The sequence below is a fragment of the Bison bison genome, unplaced genomic scaffold, assembly GCF_000754665.1.
Source record: "Bison bison bison isolate TAMUID 2011002044 unplaced genomic scaffold, Bison_UMD1.0 scf7180017864518, whole genome shotgun sequence".
NCBI classification, from domain to species: Eukaryota; Metazoa; Chordata; class Mammalia; order Artiodactyla; family Bovidae; genus Bison; species Bison bison.
In genome coordinates this window covers 19,438,965-19,455,754 of record NW_011495071.1, presented here as the reverse complement: position 1 = coordinate 19,455,754, position 16,790 = coordinate 19,438,965, and the positions used below count along the sequence as shown (strand labels likewise).

At 49.1% G+C, this 16,790-nt stretch overlaps 1 protein-coding gene and 1 non-coding gene across 6 annotated transcripts in view; one reads left to right on the top strand and one right to left on the bottom strand.

The window, feature by feature from the left end:
• Window positions 1–16,790, top strand: part of MICAL2 (microtubule associated monooxygenase, calponin and LIM domain containing 2) — a 241,958-nt gene that overhangs the window by 270 nt on the left and 224,898 nt on the right. The gene's annotated exons all lie outside the window — the stretch shown is intronic.
• TRNAV-CAC lies at window positions 12,432–12,504 on the bottom strand. Its single transcript has one exon. It is a non-coding gene; the product is annotated as a tRNA-Val (tRNA).

Below are 16,790 nucleotides of genomic sequence, written 5' to 3'. Positions count from 1 at the left end.
TGCGGCGGCAGCATCTCCCGCCTCAGACCCTCCCCGCGAGGCGCCCAGCGAGCAGGTGGCGCTGCCCAGGGAGGCCGGTGTACCCCTATAGCTCTCCGAATCCATTAGAACGCAGTACCACGGACTACCACTTACTCCGCCCCACAACACCCAAATTCTTCCATTCTAAGCCTAGAAAATACCCAAACGTCGCCATGGAGTGGGAGCGACGCGCCAGCAGTACCGCCTGCCACCGGGGCAGATCATCCCCAAACTTACCTTCCCACGATTTGGACACCTAGCCTGTCACGTTCTTTCCCGGCGTTTCGCTGGGCGCACCCCACACCCTAGCAGGGTTCCCCTCCCTTAACAACAGGAAGTTAAGCTGGGCCAAATGTCGGTGGCCTGGCCGCCTGCGGGGTAGGATTGGGTCTGGGACGGTGGCCCGAGGGGCTGTGGAGCTGTCTTTTTCTGAACCTCGCTCCCCCAGCAGCACGCACGCCCCCCAGGCACCGGAGCACCCCCGCGGGGCTTGCCCTTGCGGACCGGCCCCGGGTAAAAGTGCCCGCTAACTTGACTTTCAGGCCGGGGCAGGTGGGGTTAATTTATCCTAGGCCAGCCTTTCGGCAGAACTAGGAACGGCCTTTGCTGGATGGGGAGGAGGCGTGTTGAAACCAGAGTAAACGTGCGTCTCCTTCCACATTGTTTATTCTGAAGCCAAAGAGCTTTTATTTGGAGGCACATCGGGCCCTAATGGGACCTTAAGCAGTGTGGGGACCTCTTTCTGTCAGTCTCACCTGCTCACTACAGTCTTGGGTGGTGTCCCTGAAGGATGAAGTCCCAACCAGTTCCCTTCTGGGCGGCCTGGTGGGAGAAGTCAGCAGCTGGTTGGCCCTGAGATGTTTGCTTGCCTGGGTGCTCTGAGACCGGGGTCCCCTGGGTCCCCAGGCCAGATCTGTTCCTGTCCCTTTCCCAGGGGAAGGGGGCCCAAGGGGGGCTCAGGTCTCCAGGGCAGCCACACATGATGCTGTGGAAGCTCTTATTGCAGTAAGAACTGTCCTTCAGATAGAGAGAAGATGGTGCTATTAAGTGCCTACTGAGCAAGCTAGGCACTTAAGTCTTGGCTTGTGGCACTTTTGTGGCCAATTTCACGGTAATTAAAAACCTCTGAGAGGTTTGCCCTCCTCATTTTAGAGATGGGGAAACAGACTCAGGTAGGGTAAGTGCCCAAGGTCACATAGAAAGTGGCATAGCCAGGATTTGAAACAGACTGCCAGAGCTCAGGTCCAGAGCTCTTCCTGCTGACCCATGGCTGTGAAGAGTGAGTGTTGTGGGCTCCTGGCCTCTGAAAAGATTCTGTCCAAAGATCCTGAGGGTGCTTCTTATTATTTATTTATTTTGATGTGGATCATTTTTAAAGTCATTATTGAATTTGTTACAATATTGCTTTTGTTTTGTTTTAGTTTTTTGGGCCACAAGGCATGTGGGATCTTAGCCCCCCGACCAGGGATCAGACCCGCACACACTGCCTTGGAAGGTGAAGTCTTAATCACTGGACTGCCAGGGAAGTCCCCTGGGTGTTTTTGTCTTTTTTTTTTTTTAAGCAGAGCACTTGAACTGACCCAAGTTAGCCAAGTTGTTCAACCTGCAGACGTCTTGCCCACCCTGTCCTTCAAGGATGATGGCAAGTGTTGGTCATGCTGTGAGGGGGAGGGGTTGATTGTTGGAGTCTGGGTGGTATTTGAGGGGGAAGGCTGCCTCTGCCGCTGTTGACTTGAACCTACCTCTGAGAGCTGACTTCTGCAATGATTTAGAAGGACTGTTATTTGCAATAATCTGGCACCCCACTCCAGTACTCTTGCCTGGAAAATCCCATGGACGGAGGAGCCTGGTGGGCTGCAGTCCATGGGGTCACAAAGAGTCGGATACAACTGAGCGACTTCACTTTCCCTTTTCACTTTCATGCATTGGAGAAGGAAATGGCAACCCACTCCAGTACTCTTGCCTGGAGAATCCCAGGGATGGTGGAGCCTGGTGGGCTGCCGTCTATGGGGTCGCACAGAGTCGGACATGACTGAAGCGACTTAGTAGCAGCAGCAGCTACTTTAGGGCCGATTCTAGTTTTATTTTGTTTTTTTTTTTTTAGGAGGGAGGGCAGATGTTGAAGTACATTAGCTGTGATTGTAAGGTGACTGAGATCCACAGTTGGAGTTTATGTTTATAAAAAATGAAATCACTGCCTCTTTCCTTCTTCAGGCCCAGGCCTGGCTTTCTGCTCATCCTTCTCTTCTTAAAGAAAATTGTGATTACCAATTAGTTACACCTTAGTATAAATCAGCTTATGGACTAAGGCTGATTGTGGTTTGGTCATTGGAAGCTTATTCCCAGGAACTTTAAGGAGCACAGGAGCACTGAGTAATCCCTCTCCGCCTGTGATTGGGATGTGTCTCTCTTTTCTCCACCCACGTCCACACCCATCTGGGTGTGCCTCCCAGTCATGGGCCCTGTTCCTTTCACTCCCTACTACTGAGGTCCTGCCTTCCTGGGGGAGAGCCTTATCTCTGCCAAGAGGAGTGGGGTTAGGTGCAAGAAGATTTGGGTTGAACATTGTCAATCTTTGAGGCTTTTCCAGGGCTAGAGAGTCTCTGTTGTTTAAAGAACCAGAAAAGGGAACACTGTATATCATGCTGGGATTTTTCATTCTTTATAATCATTTGATTCTCACGGTAGCCCTCTGAAGAAGTATGTAAGGTTATTCCCATTTTACAGATTAGGAAACTGAGGTTCAGGGACTTACCTCCAATTATAAGCCTAGTGAGTGACCAAACTAGGATTCTGTTCTCCATCTGCATGAATGAGGTCTGTGTGGTAAATTCAACACTGAGAGAAACAGGAAAAAACTGTGGCCATCCTCTGAAATTTGGAGGTTTGGTGTGTACAGCCCTCTGTTGTGCTTATGATTCCCCAGCTTATGTTGTAATTATTTGTGAACATTTCTTTCCACCCCACTATGAAATGGCATTTAAAACGCTCATAAACATGGCATATTTATGGAGGTCCAGTGGTTAGGACTGGGCACTTTACTGCAAGGGCCTGGGTTCTATCCCTGGTCAGAAAACTAAGATCCCACAAACTGCGCAGTGTAGTCCCTCCCCACCTCCCCCCACCAATTATTGATATTTTCAAGCACAAAGATAGAATAGTATAATGAGCCCCAAATACTCATTATCCAGCTTCAGCAACCAAGATCATGCCAGGCTGGCTTCATCTCTCTCTTTCTCTTTTTTTCTTCCCTATCTATTTTAAAAAGAAGGTTCTTTCATGACCACATCACTATTATTGCATGTAGCAGAATCAACAGTAACTCTTTGGTCTCATCTGTATATATTCAGATGAAGTGACCTTCCTCATGAGTTTGTTCAAATCACGATCCAAACAAAGTCTGTGTGGTACATTTGGTCGTTAGTCCTTTTACGCCTACTTTAGTCTGGAGCACCACCCCCTCTGCGGCACTTCTGCTTTTATCCAGCCGTTTTCCGTTACCCTCCGTTTTTAAATCTCCCACTGAACAGCGAACCCTGTGATGCTTGAGTCTGCTTTTGTGCTCTGTTGGATCCCCAGTGCTGTCCCTGGAGTGGGGCAGGGGCGTGGTGAGCATCTGCCCAGTGATGTTGCAGCCACTCAGGAAATGCATATTGAATGAATGAATCCTGTGGTGGGTTTGTATGACGGCCCGTGCATGTGTTTAGCTAAGAGGTTTTTTTTTTTTTAAAAAAAGATGACTTGCTCGAGTGTGGATATTTCCTCTGCAAGTGTCAGCCTGTAAACATCCTAAAACAATAGGAGAACTATTTGCCATGCTCTCTGGCGCTGTGGTTTGCTGTGTGGGGAGCCCAGGCAGCTGCCGAGGTGCCCCGATCAGCAACTGGCCTCCCCAAATCACACGTGGGGCTGACAGGGACTGAGATCATTTCTGCCCAAGCTCTGAATACTGACTTATGCAGTCACAGGCATTACCACATTAGGAGTCCGGCATTTGGCCTTGGGCTGCCCAGAGAATGCTGTCTACCTCTCTCTGGGCAGTGTAAGATTCTTGCCTTGTGCCTTCGGGAGCCTTCTCTATCTGGCCTCATACCTGGGCAAGGTGTGGGCTCTTCTCAAATCATTATCCATCTGCAACTGACAGACCATGACAGAAAACATACACTTATAACCTTTCAGTGTCTGGTCTGAATTTATGGTGAAGAGATAGTATCACCATCGGCACCTTTGTAGGCGTCCTAATGAAGGAGACCAGAGGCTCAGTGAGAAGGACGAGGTGTGTTCCCTCCCCAGATAACAAGCTTCACACCTGGATTCCTTGTCAGATCTCTCCAAGGTGCTGGGCTCTCTGATAGCCATCTTCTGACCCACCAGCAAAGACCCTTCTCTGCAGATAGCCCCTAAATGAGGAGGCTTTTTTCTTTTCTTCCTCCTCCTCCTCAACATAAACAGGCTTTTCCACTAGTCATTAAGTATAAGAGAATGTTGTTTTTCTCTCTGTATGGTGGAGATAGAGTTAATTTTTTCCTGTGTATTTCTCAGCATTTTTCTAAAATTTTTATAATAAAAATGTTTTATTGTTCTAATGGAAAATCAAAATATTTGGGGATATTTTTCCTCTTAAAAAAGAGAACTTCCTTCAACTGATTTGTGTAGGTAAACAAGGTTATACATGCACTCTGTCCAGTTTTATGTGTGGATAGGTTCCTATACCCATTGGGATTTTGATATTTGCCTATTTTATTTTTTGACATTATTTTAAAGAATATATCTGTGTTTTTATTTACATTTTTTAATGTTTGGCCTCACCGTGTAGTTTGCAGGATCTTAGCTCCCTGACCAGAGATGGAACCCAGACCTGTACAGCGAAAGTGCCAACCACCAGGGAATTCCCATACCTAACAAAGCTGGAGCTGCGGAGACAGGAAGCTGTGGAATCCATGCAGCCTGACCCTCTTTCTCATTGTACCACCTCACTTTCTTTCATGAGAATTTCATTCTGGTTTCCTCAGAATGAAATCTTTCTCATGGTAGGCTCTTGATTTTGATTTTTTTTATTCAGGGAGTTGGAGATATCAAAAGAGGACAGAATAACATAGTGGGTTAAGAAAAAGGCAGGGCAAAGCTTCAGGCTCAGACGGCCTGTCTCGTCCCCTTGGGAAAGTGCCTGATGGCCAGATGCCCCACTCACCTCACTTCGGGGGGCCCTGACCCCTCCCTCCACCATTTTCTGTTTTTCTCCCTGCCACCTCCTCTGAGGTAGAAAACACAGCTGCTCTGCACTGATAAGGCTCCTCCTTCTCAAGCCCTGATCATCTGGTCTCTGAACTCAGAGTTAGTGGGGGTGACCGGGACATGGGCCTTCTAGTCACAAACCTTCATCTCAGGGCTGGGTCACAGTGGAGTGTGATTTTTGAGATCCTTCCCTTCTCTGCCAGCTGTTGAGAAAATGTCCATCCCTGTGTCCCAGAGGAAGAGCCGTTTGTGAATACCAGGTATGTTGGTTGTTGTTTAGTCACTAAGTCGTGTCTGACTCTTTTGAGACCCCATGGACTCTAGCCTGCCAGGCTCCTCTGTCCAGGGGTTTCCCAGGCAAGAATACTGAAGTTGGTTGCCATTTCCTTCTCCAGGGGTTCTTCCCAGCCCAGGGATCGAACCCACATCTCCTACATTGCAGGTGGATTCTTTACCACCGAGCCACTGGGGAAGTCTGGTACTAGGTATTGTATCGTTTCTTAAATGCAATTGCTCTAAATATTACTACAGTTTATCCTAGGAAAACCCGTGTGTCTCCCTGGTGGCTGGCAGTGAGTCGTGTGTGTTTGTGTGTGGATGGTGTGGTGTTTGTAGGGTTGGGATTTTAGTGTGTTCTGTACTTGCGCTGGTGTTTCTCTCCCCTGAGAGAGCAATCTTCCTGTCCCTCCCCACCTGAACCCCCCTTTTCTTGGAGGTATCCAGAGACCTTGCCGCTCTTGTACTTCTTCCAAGGCTCGGTCAGCTTTCTCTTTGGGGAATACAGAGATCAAGGCAGGGACTTGTTTCCTGCTGGTTTGGGGCTCAGGTTTTCCCTTTCCCGTGCAGTGGAGGATGTCTAGTGCTGATGTCCTTTCTAAAGGCAACAAGGTAGGATAGCAAAGAGTCGGCTGGCGGTCCCTGATCCCTGAGCTGCTGCAACAGCAGGTTTAATGGAACATTTGCAGGCTGGAGCTCCTGACACACCCAGTACAGAAACCAACTAGCCCAGAGACAGAGGGGGAGTCTAAGAACATCTTGTCCTGCACTGTAGTATCAATGTGTTAAGATGCGGAAACTACTTCTTGGCTCTGGTGACTTTGAATGGTTGGCTTTGGCTACTGATCTGAGAACTGACTGTATATGGTGAAGAGTTGCAGGATCTCAGGGTTTAACTTGTGCCAGGGCCAGGAGAATGAAGTGTAGGGGAGGATGAAGAAGTGCCAAAGTCGCTTGGACGTTCTGATCACCAAGGAGAGCTGCGGGGGGCCTGGTAGAGCTGCTGAACCCTTCTGTTGGACAGCTTCATCTCAGGGGAGCAGCATGGGGGGTTGAGGTGCGGCCTGTGGAGTTCACGGCTGCTCTAAAGTTGGGGCGCTGATGACTCTGCATGTCAGGACGGCTGGGCTTTTGCACAGTGGAATACAAAGATGATAACAGTCAGGAGCTCTCTGCTTGGAGGGGTGAGAAATCCGATAGTGGAAGAAAGGGACAGAATAGAGGATTAAGCAGGGGAGTCAGGGAAGCCTCTCTCCAGACCCTCGAGAAGAGGATACAGTCAATCTGTTTCCTAAGGGGATGTCATGGGGGGCTCATGCAACTGGTTGCAGCCTTGGAGACCAAGGGGTTCATGCTCAGAGAGCTTCTGGCCATCTGCCTGGGCTTGCAGCAAGTTACTATTGTGAGGGAGATAAGAAGCTTCTTCTGGATTCCAGGCTTGCTGCGACCAGGGGACCCAGGACTTCCTACTTGGTCCAGGTCACTATCTCCAGCTTGGGTGTGTCTGTTACCTTGTGCCTGACATCTTAGGCTCTCTTAAAAATGACTCACCCATGGGAATTCCCTGGTGGTCTAGAGGTTAGGACTCTGTACTTTCATTGCCAAGGGCCCAGGTTCAATCCCTGGTGGGAGAACTAAGAGCCCACAAACTGCATGATGCGGCCAAAAAAAAAAAAGACTCATCCTTCCCCTACCACGTGCATGGATGACGGTACTCACCCTCCCCCGCCCCATGTATACACATACACACATACCACACAAGTGATGCTACTCACCTCCACACACATGCATAGATAGTGATGCTCACCCAGCCTCCCCCCACACACCTGGATACATGACATTCACCACCCCCCACACAGATGAGGCTATTCACTCCACACATACACGGGTGCATGGTAACATATTCACTCAATACGAAGAGAATTCAATGAAAAGCAGTCCCCCAGTCCTCAGTTCTCTTCCTCAGCGGCACTACTGACTCCAGTCTCCTGTGGCTCCTTCCAGATAGTCTAGGCATATATTTGTGCCTATTTCCCTCTTCATTCCTCTCTCAGGCTGGGAAGCCACCAGGCTGGAAAACCAAAGGACCCGCGGGGCTGCTGAGACTCAGCAGTTATCTGAATTAGCCAGGCATGGCTTGACTCCTGCCCTTCTACCCTACTTTGTCACCTCTCCCATTTAGGACCCTCCTTTGGTTGGATTTGTGGGTGCAGACAGTCTGGTCACTTAGACGCTCAGGGGCACTTTCTGGGTGTAGGTGACGGAGGCAAAGACAAACAAATGTGCTAAGACAGACCTGGGTTTGAATTGGAGCCACGTGGCCTTGGGCATCAACGAACCCTAGTGTTTTAGTCTGTAAAAAAAAAAAAAAAGGAGGTAATCACACTGAACTCAGGGAATTGATGTAGAAATAAAATATTTGTGAAGTGCCCCACTTAGGTAGGCACTCAGAACTGTGAGTTTTTTCCCACTTGTAATGAGTGACCCATTTTCAGAATGAATGACACTGGCATGGAATCCTCTGGATGACTTCCTGGAAATTTTCTTGGTGGATCCCTGAGCTTTTATTTCCCTGCAGATGGCAGCCAGTTCTCCATTTTCTGCCAAGTTGGGCTCTCCCCCACCACCTCTTCCTGCTGTGTCCACCCCAGCCTCTGAACACCACTTCTTCCTCTGTCCTTTCATCCCCTCACCTCTCCCCTACTGTTGGTGAGCAGGAGGCTGCAGGTGCCTGGAGAAAGCTCTGGGCTGTTTATGGCTGTTCTCTGGGGGTGTTTATGCTCTAATCTTCTTCAGAAGCTCCAGCAGATGTCTGTTTATTGCTGAAACTTCATCTTTATCTTCAGCATAAGAGAAGAAAGAGGCTATTTTTAAAGAACTTTAATTGGCAGGTCTGCACACCACGGCCTAGATTGCCTCCAAGTTTCGTTCTTCATCATGCTCACTCTACCCATTTGAAACCCTTCAGATCCAAACAGAGAGACCTTATATGTCCTGATTTTAGGGCAGCACTTACATTTGGCAGGCAGTGGTAATCTCTTAAAAAGGTAGGTCAGGGAGCAAAGGCAATCAGCTGACTGTCTTTCTGGGTTGGGACAAATGGAGCAAGAGAGAGTAGCATGTGTATGTCCATAGAAACCAGCATTTTCCCCCACTTCTGCCCCTTCCTTCTCCCTACGCTGAGAGGGGCCTGCCTGCTGCCTGCTGATTGGCTGGGAGATCTTTAGCCTTAGCTTTCCCTTTGGACTCCGGTGGGGCTCAAGGTAAGGGGGGAGTGGAAGCAGGTCGTTTCAAATGATACTGACCTCTCAGGAGGGAGGGCGAGTAGAGACTATGAGTCACAGAAACTTGAGATGTCAGATTGGAAGGGACCTCTGAGATCACCTAGTTCTCACTCCTGCCACCTTGTTGTTGTTTTTTTTAACCTGTGGGGAAACTGAGGCTCAGAGGCTTCTTGTATTTTTGTTTAATTGAGTTTTTTTGGCTGTACTTTGCAGCATGTGGGATCTTAGTTCCCCAACCAGGGAGGGAAACCACACCCCCTTCAGTGGAATCATGGAGTCTTAACCATTGAACTGGCGGGGAAGTATCAAGGTTTCCTGATACTGAGTGGAGGCCAGAACGTGTGGTTCCTGGCTCAAAGTCACCTAGCCAGGTCAGAATCTGTTCTCCATCCTCCGTTTCTGTCAGGCTGTGAGCCTGTGACCAGGCTCGGGCAGCATACTTGGATCTGGCCTTCCCTTTTGCAGCACCAAGCTGTATCTCCCCTTTCTAGCAGGTCTCTTGTGCTTTGAACTGGGGTTTCCTAGGTGGCACTAGTGGTAAAGATCCTGTCTGCCAATGCAGGAGACACAAGAGATAAGTGTTCAATCTTTGGGTAGGGAAGATCCCCTGGAGGAGGGTGTGGTGACCCACTCCAGTATTCTTGCCTGGAGAATCCCATGGACGGAGGAGCCTGGCAGGCTCCAGTCTAACAGGCTAGCAAAGAGTCAGACATGACTGAAACAATTTAGCACCCTGGTAGCACTGGCTTGCACAGTGGTTTGGTGCAACATCTTCCCTAACTCCCTTAGAGTTCTGGGGCCTAAAATTCCCACCTTTGTCTTCAGCCCTTGTCTCCAAAGGGCCTTTGTTAAAAATACAGAATTTAACTGCGAAAGATATTATATTGATTAGTTTATCTCCAATTAACTGTCAGGTGAGAGCTAAACCTCGAGAGAATGGGGAATGAGTCAGCTTGAAGTAGGTAGAGGAGGGAGTCAGAAAGGACTGTAAATAGGGTGCTGTCTGGGCTGGCATGGAGCATGGTGACCTACGCTCCTTAGGGCTTGGTATTCAGCTGCCACGCCGAGGGGTACTCTGCTGAATGACAGAAGCAGAGCTTTCATCTAACATGTGGAGGCAGGTGCCTTAGACAAGCCCATAGATGCCCACACATCAAGATAAGAGTTTGGAATGTTGCATTAGACAGTCGCAGTGTGAGGGAGTCAGGGGAGACCTCCTGGAGGAGGTGGCAGTTGGTCATTGAGATGGGCCTTGAAAGATAGGATTTCATAGGCAGAGATGGGGAGAGGTAGAGCACAAAGAGATGTGGAAACATAAGGGTATGTTCAGGATGTCATGTGGTAGAAATGTGGGGGTTGCCTGGGGGAACTGTGGGAGCTGAGGCTAGAATCAGGCTAGCCTTAAGTACTGGTGAGAGGGGTGAGTATGGCCCTAACCCTGCAGGCAGTGGGAACAATTGGAGAGGGATGGTCAGAGTGCTCCTTCAGGCAGATCAGGTTGTGCAAGATAAGCCTATGTGAGAATCAGGGGTGGGGAATCTCTTAGGAGGTCTGCGCTGCCCTCCATGTGCTGAACAGGTACTCTGACCAGAAGGTGGTGGGGGTTGGGGAACAGAAGGGTCGAGGGGTGCTTAAGTCTGGGCCCGACTAAGGCCTTGTCTGTGCTTTTGCCTCACCGTCTTCTGTGTGAAGGGGTCAGTATGGGCAACCCCCGTCTTTCAGTTGATCAGGAAGGCAGCCCATTTGGAATGCCTCAGTTAGGGTCTTAGAATATGGGACATCTATCACTTTCTGTGCCCCCAGTGTGCCTGTTCTGTGCTTCGGTGGCTCTATCTGCTGTAGAACAATAGAATTGCCCTTACTTTTCACCACCATTACTACAGGAGGTCTCCTCCCTCAGGGTCAGCCTGAGGGGGATGCATAGAGGAGTCATGGGTGCTGAACCCCTGGAAGTGGGTACCCATGAATTAAGAGAAGGTGTTACGTGCCTGCACATGGCTGAGGCAGCACAGCTGGCATGGGCAAGGGCCTCCATGATCCCCTCCTCCTTCACTGGAATCATTTCTACAGATGTCACCTGCTCACAGCGCACTGTGGGTCATCATCAGAAATGACTTGATTCTCCTCTTCTATGGTCTCATAAGCCCCTGACTATCCCCTTCAGGCAGGTGCCACTCTGGTATCTGGTGCCCACTTTGAGTTGTTCTCCCCAGTGGAGGAGGAAGCCTGGGCCTGCTGGTCGGCCAGCCTGGAACTGGACTGGATGTCTCCAGGCAACTGGATCATATAGGGCGGGGAGTTGGCTGAATCTCCAGCCCTCTGGACACCCTGGCCCTGGGAGGGGACAAAAGCTGAGCTCAGCTTCTGCCCGCTCCAGTGTTAACCTGGCAGGTGGGAGGCATGGCAACCTGGTGTGCTTACAGCTTTGACATTTGAGCAGAGCTGCTGGCACCTGTTCTCTGCCATAGACGTCTCAGAAACACCGTTGCTTTATGTGTTGGAATAAATTGCTTCAGCAGCGAGCAAATGGCATGAGTTTTGTGCTTGTGGGAGCTTCTGATAGAGGGTGGGGATGGAACGCTGAGACAGCTTTCCTCTTTCTTTGTTCTCCTAGCATCTGTGCTGCCAGTATGAGGCCAAGTTGGTTCATTCATTGATTGCTCAGCTGAGCACTCCATTCATTCTGCCAGTCAAAACTTTTGGAGGTCCCTCTATTTGAAGCATGTTGTCACGGACTGACCATGGCTTTCAGAGTGGCAGTAACACCTTGGTAAAGCCACTGACTTTCTCTGAGTGTCAGGTTTCTCTTCTGTAAGATGGGGGTGACAGTGCTTGTCTCACAGCGGGCCGTGAGGATTAACTGGGCAGGGTATGTAGCACACCTGTCACACGCCTGGCACATAGCAGGCATGTAGGTGGCCCCCGGCTGGCCCACCGGAGTCTGAGAACACAGTTGCGGGCCATGTTTCACTCTGCTTCAGATCCCCCATTCAGTGCTGTTTCCTAAATGGCTTTTAAGTGGTGACTTTTTAAGAGAATAACTGAGCTAAGCACGTAGGTGGGTAACAAAGAAAGACGGGTTGCCTTTCTCTTTGTGGTGAGTTTTCTCTGTCAGACCTTGGGACCACAGGGCTGTCACATGGGTGCTTGGTTTCCCCAGTGTGGTCCAGCCTGGGTTTTGCCTCAGAGGTGACCCATTCCATCTTTGGACAGAGCCTCCTCTACCCCCTCCTGGCTCCCTATAGCTTCTGGCATCTGGGCCTAGATCTTCCTCCTTGGAATCATAGAGAACGATACTCTAGTCTCTCTCCCATTTGAAAGCTCTTCAGATACTTTTTTTTATATATATATTTATTTGGCTGTGGAGAAGGAAATGGCAACCCACTCCAGGGTTCTTGCCTGGAGAATCCCAGGGACGGCGGGGCCTGGTGGGCTGCCGTCTATGGGGTTACACAGAGTCGGACACGACTGAAGCGACTTAGCAGCAGCATCAGGTCTTCATTGCAGCTAGAGGATTTTTTTTTTTTCAGTTGTGGCACGTGCAATCTTTTTTAGTTGTTGCATACAGAATCTTTAGTGGCACATGAACTCTTGGTTGCAGCATGTGGGATCTAGTTTCCTGACCAGGGATTGAACCTGGGCCCCCTGCATTGTGATTGCAGAGTCTTAGCCATTGGACCACCAAGAAAGTCCCCAGACACTGTCTTTTAAATCAAATCTGTGATATTGTTGATTGTAAGATATACCATTCTCTTACGAACCTGTAAGAAATAGAAAGTACTTCCAGTTAAACTGAAGAACAATGCTTTGTTATCACTTAAAATGTTTATATTTACTGAAAGAATTCTCTTAGATTTTAGATATAAGTTTTTTGTCCATATCACTCTTGCATCCACATAAAAAGGAAAAGAAATTAGTTACAGCATTTTGAAAATGTCTTCACTTTTGGAATCCAAATCTCTCAAATCACTTTCTGACTCAGAGTTATCAAAGTGTTCTTTTTTTCTTTTGACATATTATATTTCTGGTGAAGTGGTGATGTATTTCTTAATCTCTATTGTCTTTGGAATTCTTTTTTCTAGGACTCACATTTCTTCCTCAAATGGTCCTTGAATGTTCTGGCTCCTGAAGTTTGAGGGTTGCAGTTGTCCAGACATGTCACGGGGAATAATAGTCAAATTTCCATATGGTAGTGGCAATGAGGCAATGACAACTATGCCACAGCTGCACTCTGGCCTAGAGACTGTTAGATGCTAGGGTATTATAAGATAATTCTGCTTTCAGACATTCTGTAACTGAAACAAATGCACATCTCCTAATAAGTAAAATATGATACTTAAAGACAGCCCTCTTGTCCTTTCCTGAGTTTTCTTCCAGATTTACAACCCTTGATGTGGGTTCGGGTGTTTTCCTGTGGTTCTTCTCTGAACAAACTCCATTTTTGTCTGTATCCTTCTAATACAGCAAGGCTAGTGCCCAGACCAGCTATCATATTCATGGTGTGGTGTGACCACAGCAGAGGAAGACAGGTATCCCCTCCCTAATTCAGGCCATTCTATTTCTTTTAATGCAGCCCAAGACTGCATCAGTTTTTCTGGCAACTACTTTACATTTTTGACTCACTGATATTACTCCTGACAAAATCTTTTTTTTTTTTTGGCTGTACCACATGACTTACGGAATCTTAGTTCTCTAACCCAGAATCAAACCTGTACCCACTGCATAGTCCTGATCACTAGACCGCCATGGAATTCTCCTGACCAGATCTTTTTAACATGGGGTATTGCTAAACTGCTTCTCCTCTGTCCTTAACATGTTCTTTAGAATTTAAGTGCAAGCCTCCTCCAATCTGATTCAGAACAAACGTTTCTGTTAAATTTCAGTGTGTTAAATTCTATGCAACCCTTTCCCTTGAGCTTTTTCAGGATCCTGTTTAATGTGCTTTCCCTAGCATTGCCCAAGTTGCCAGTCAAATGCTTATTAGCAGAGAACCCTCTGCTAGAGTCCTCCCCTCCTGACATGATCTTTCATCGGCTTGCTTGGGGACCCCTGCTTCAGTCTCTGCCTTTTGCTTTCCTGACCTCTAGCCAGATGCCTTTTTGGATCTAGTTATGCCAAATCTATCGTAATTCTCCACCAACTGTCAAGTATCCTATCACAGAAAGGCATGGACACTCCTTGACATCACGTGCTCTCGGTTCCCAGAGGGCCCTGGGACTGCTTTCAGGTGTCCCCAGAGTGCCCTCATAGGTGCAGTTCAGTGGTCTCACCTGCCAGAGTTTCCAGTGCACCAGGCCAACCAGGGGGGTGGATGGCATTGAAATTATCTAAATATCCTTTCCTAAAACTCCAGGCTTCCCCCACCCCCTACCCTTTCTCATCTCAGTCTTGGATCTTGGCGTGTCAGTCTAAGGATAGCGCTCTTCAGCAGGGGCCATTGTGTGCCCAGAGTCGGAGCCAGGGTCCCTTGATACCTCTGGACCTCTCGGCTCAAGATGACCACTAGCTCTTCCTGTGGTCTGGGCGTGTTGTGCAGCCTCAGCTCGTCTCAGGCTGTCCTCCTCTGGTTCATGGTCTGCGAGGAGGCTGTCTCAGGGGGTTCTTTTGGTTCACATCCTTCTCCCAGTGATGGGACCCGTGCTTTTCAGCAACTCACCTTGTCAAGGTTCCGTGTGTGACCGCATGGCTCCATTCTCTCACACTCACATGCCAGCACCGTGTGAGGGCTCTGTAAACACTAACTCACTTCATCCCTTTTTTTGAAAACACAGTATTTATTTATTTTAATTTTGGCTGTTGTGGGTCTTTGTTGCTGCATTTGGGCTTTTCCTAGCTGTGGCCAGTGGGTGGGGGGTAACCTCGTGGCGGTGTGTGGGCTTTTCCTCGCGGTAGCTTCTCTTGCTGTGGAGCACGTGCTCTAGGGAGGTTTTGGTAGTTGCAGGGCACGCGTGGGCTCAGTAGTTGTGGCTCCTGGGCTCTAGAGCACAGGCTCAGTAGTTTGGGGCTCCTGGGCTTAGTTGTTCCACAACATGTGGGATCTTCCTGGTCCAGGCATCAAATCTGAGTCTCCTGCATTGGCAGGCAGATTTTTTTAACCGCTGAGCCACCAGGGAAGCCCTCGCTTCATTCTTGTGTCAGTCCCATTAGAGAAATACTCTCATGATCCTCACTTACTAACGAGGAAATTAAGGTGCAGAGGGTTCACTGACGTCTCCAGATTTCACAGCTAGGAGCTGGAGGGGGAGTTCGTATCCAGTCAGGTTGCCACCAGGTCCAGCTCTGAAGCATAATGGTGAGCTGCCTGCTTCCTAAAAAGCCCTGTCTGCCCTCCCTGTCCTCCTCACCCTCCTGCCCCTCCCTCTCTGTGCCTTCTTGTCTTCACTCCCCTCTGCCCTTCCCCCATCCTCTGCTGCACAGTTAGAATTGCATTTCAGAGCATCAGAATCATTTACTTCCTCAATCTCAGGTTCCAGAGCCCTCCTATTCTTTCAGCAATTTAAAGTCTGTTTCCTTAGAGTCTCAGACCCAACTTCCCCTTCTTGGTCCCTCCCAAGTTCCAGAGGAAATGATTGCTTTTCCTCCACAGTTCCTTCCTGTGTCCCCCGTGGTGGTCAGTACCCATTCAGTCGCTGCCATGGGAATTAGGTTAGTCCCTCTCCTGTAGACGCTTCCTCTCTCTTCTCGAAGGTGAAGAGCTCAGCGAGGCTGATTGGAGCTTTTAGCCAGTGGGGCTTTAATGCCAACAGAATGGTAGATGTCACTGCCTGCCCAGCAACCCCAAGGGCTCTCATCGGCTGACTTGGGATTAGGGTCATGCCAAGGCAGTAGTGCCTGCGGTGACTGGACCTTTAACCTCAGTCACCTCTCACACGAGTACTCTGGAGAATTCTCTCAGCCCTCTCTCCTCACACACTGGTCCTCCAGAGTATTCCCTCAGCTCTCTCTCCTCACAGACCTATCCTCCAGAGTATTCCCTCAGCACTCTCTCTTCACACACTGGTCCTCCAGAATATTCCCTCAGCACTCTCTCCTCACAGACCTATCCTCCAGAGTATTCCCTCAGCCCTCTCTCCTCACACACTGGTCCTCCAGAGTATTCCCTCAGCTCTCTCTCCTCACATACCAATCCTCTAGAATATTCCCTCAGCACTCTCTCCTCACAGACCTATCCTCCAGAGTATTCCCTCAGCCCTCTCTCTTCACACACTGGTCCTCCAGAATATTCCCTCAGCCCTCTCTCCTCACACACTGGTCCTCTAGAATATTCCCGCAGCCCTCTCTCCTCTCACAGCTGTCCTCTGGAGTATTCCCTCAGCCCTTGCTCCTCACACATCTGTCCTCTGGAGTATTCCCTCAGCCCTCTCTCCTCGCACACATGTCCTCCTGAATGTCTTTTTGTTTCATGGGACTTTCACGTAGACTCACCTCTTTTCCGTTGTGTAGAGATCCTCTGTCTCGCTGTCCTAGTCCAAGTTCATTCCTTTAAAAGAGAAAAGCTAGGCATAGAGATGTGTGTAGTCTGCCCCCCATAAGAAAGAATACATATTTCTGTTTGCATGTATGTACATAAACACCATCAGGGATGAGACACAAGCCGCTGATAACCAGAGTTACCTGTTTCAGAACAGGGACAGACTGGGTTGATGTGACGGGAGTAGGAGGGGCACATTTCCTGGATATATCTGTACTCTTTGAACCCGGTGAAGTGTTTGCCATTCAAAATTTTAAAAAGCATAGATAATCTGGGAGTCCTGATTGGCGAGCTGTAGATAGAGGATGACAGCTGGTTGAATTGGCATGCTGCCTTCTGCTCCCAGGTGTGCCTGCTTCCTTAGGTGTGAGCGGGCTGGTCACAGCTCACTTACTCACAGCGAGGACACCAGGAGACCCTTCCCTGGTCCAGCACAGAGAGATTCTGCAGCACAGAGGGCCCCCTCCATTCCTCCCTGAGTCTCATCTCTCCAAGCTCAGAAG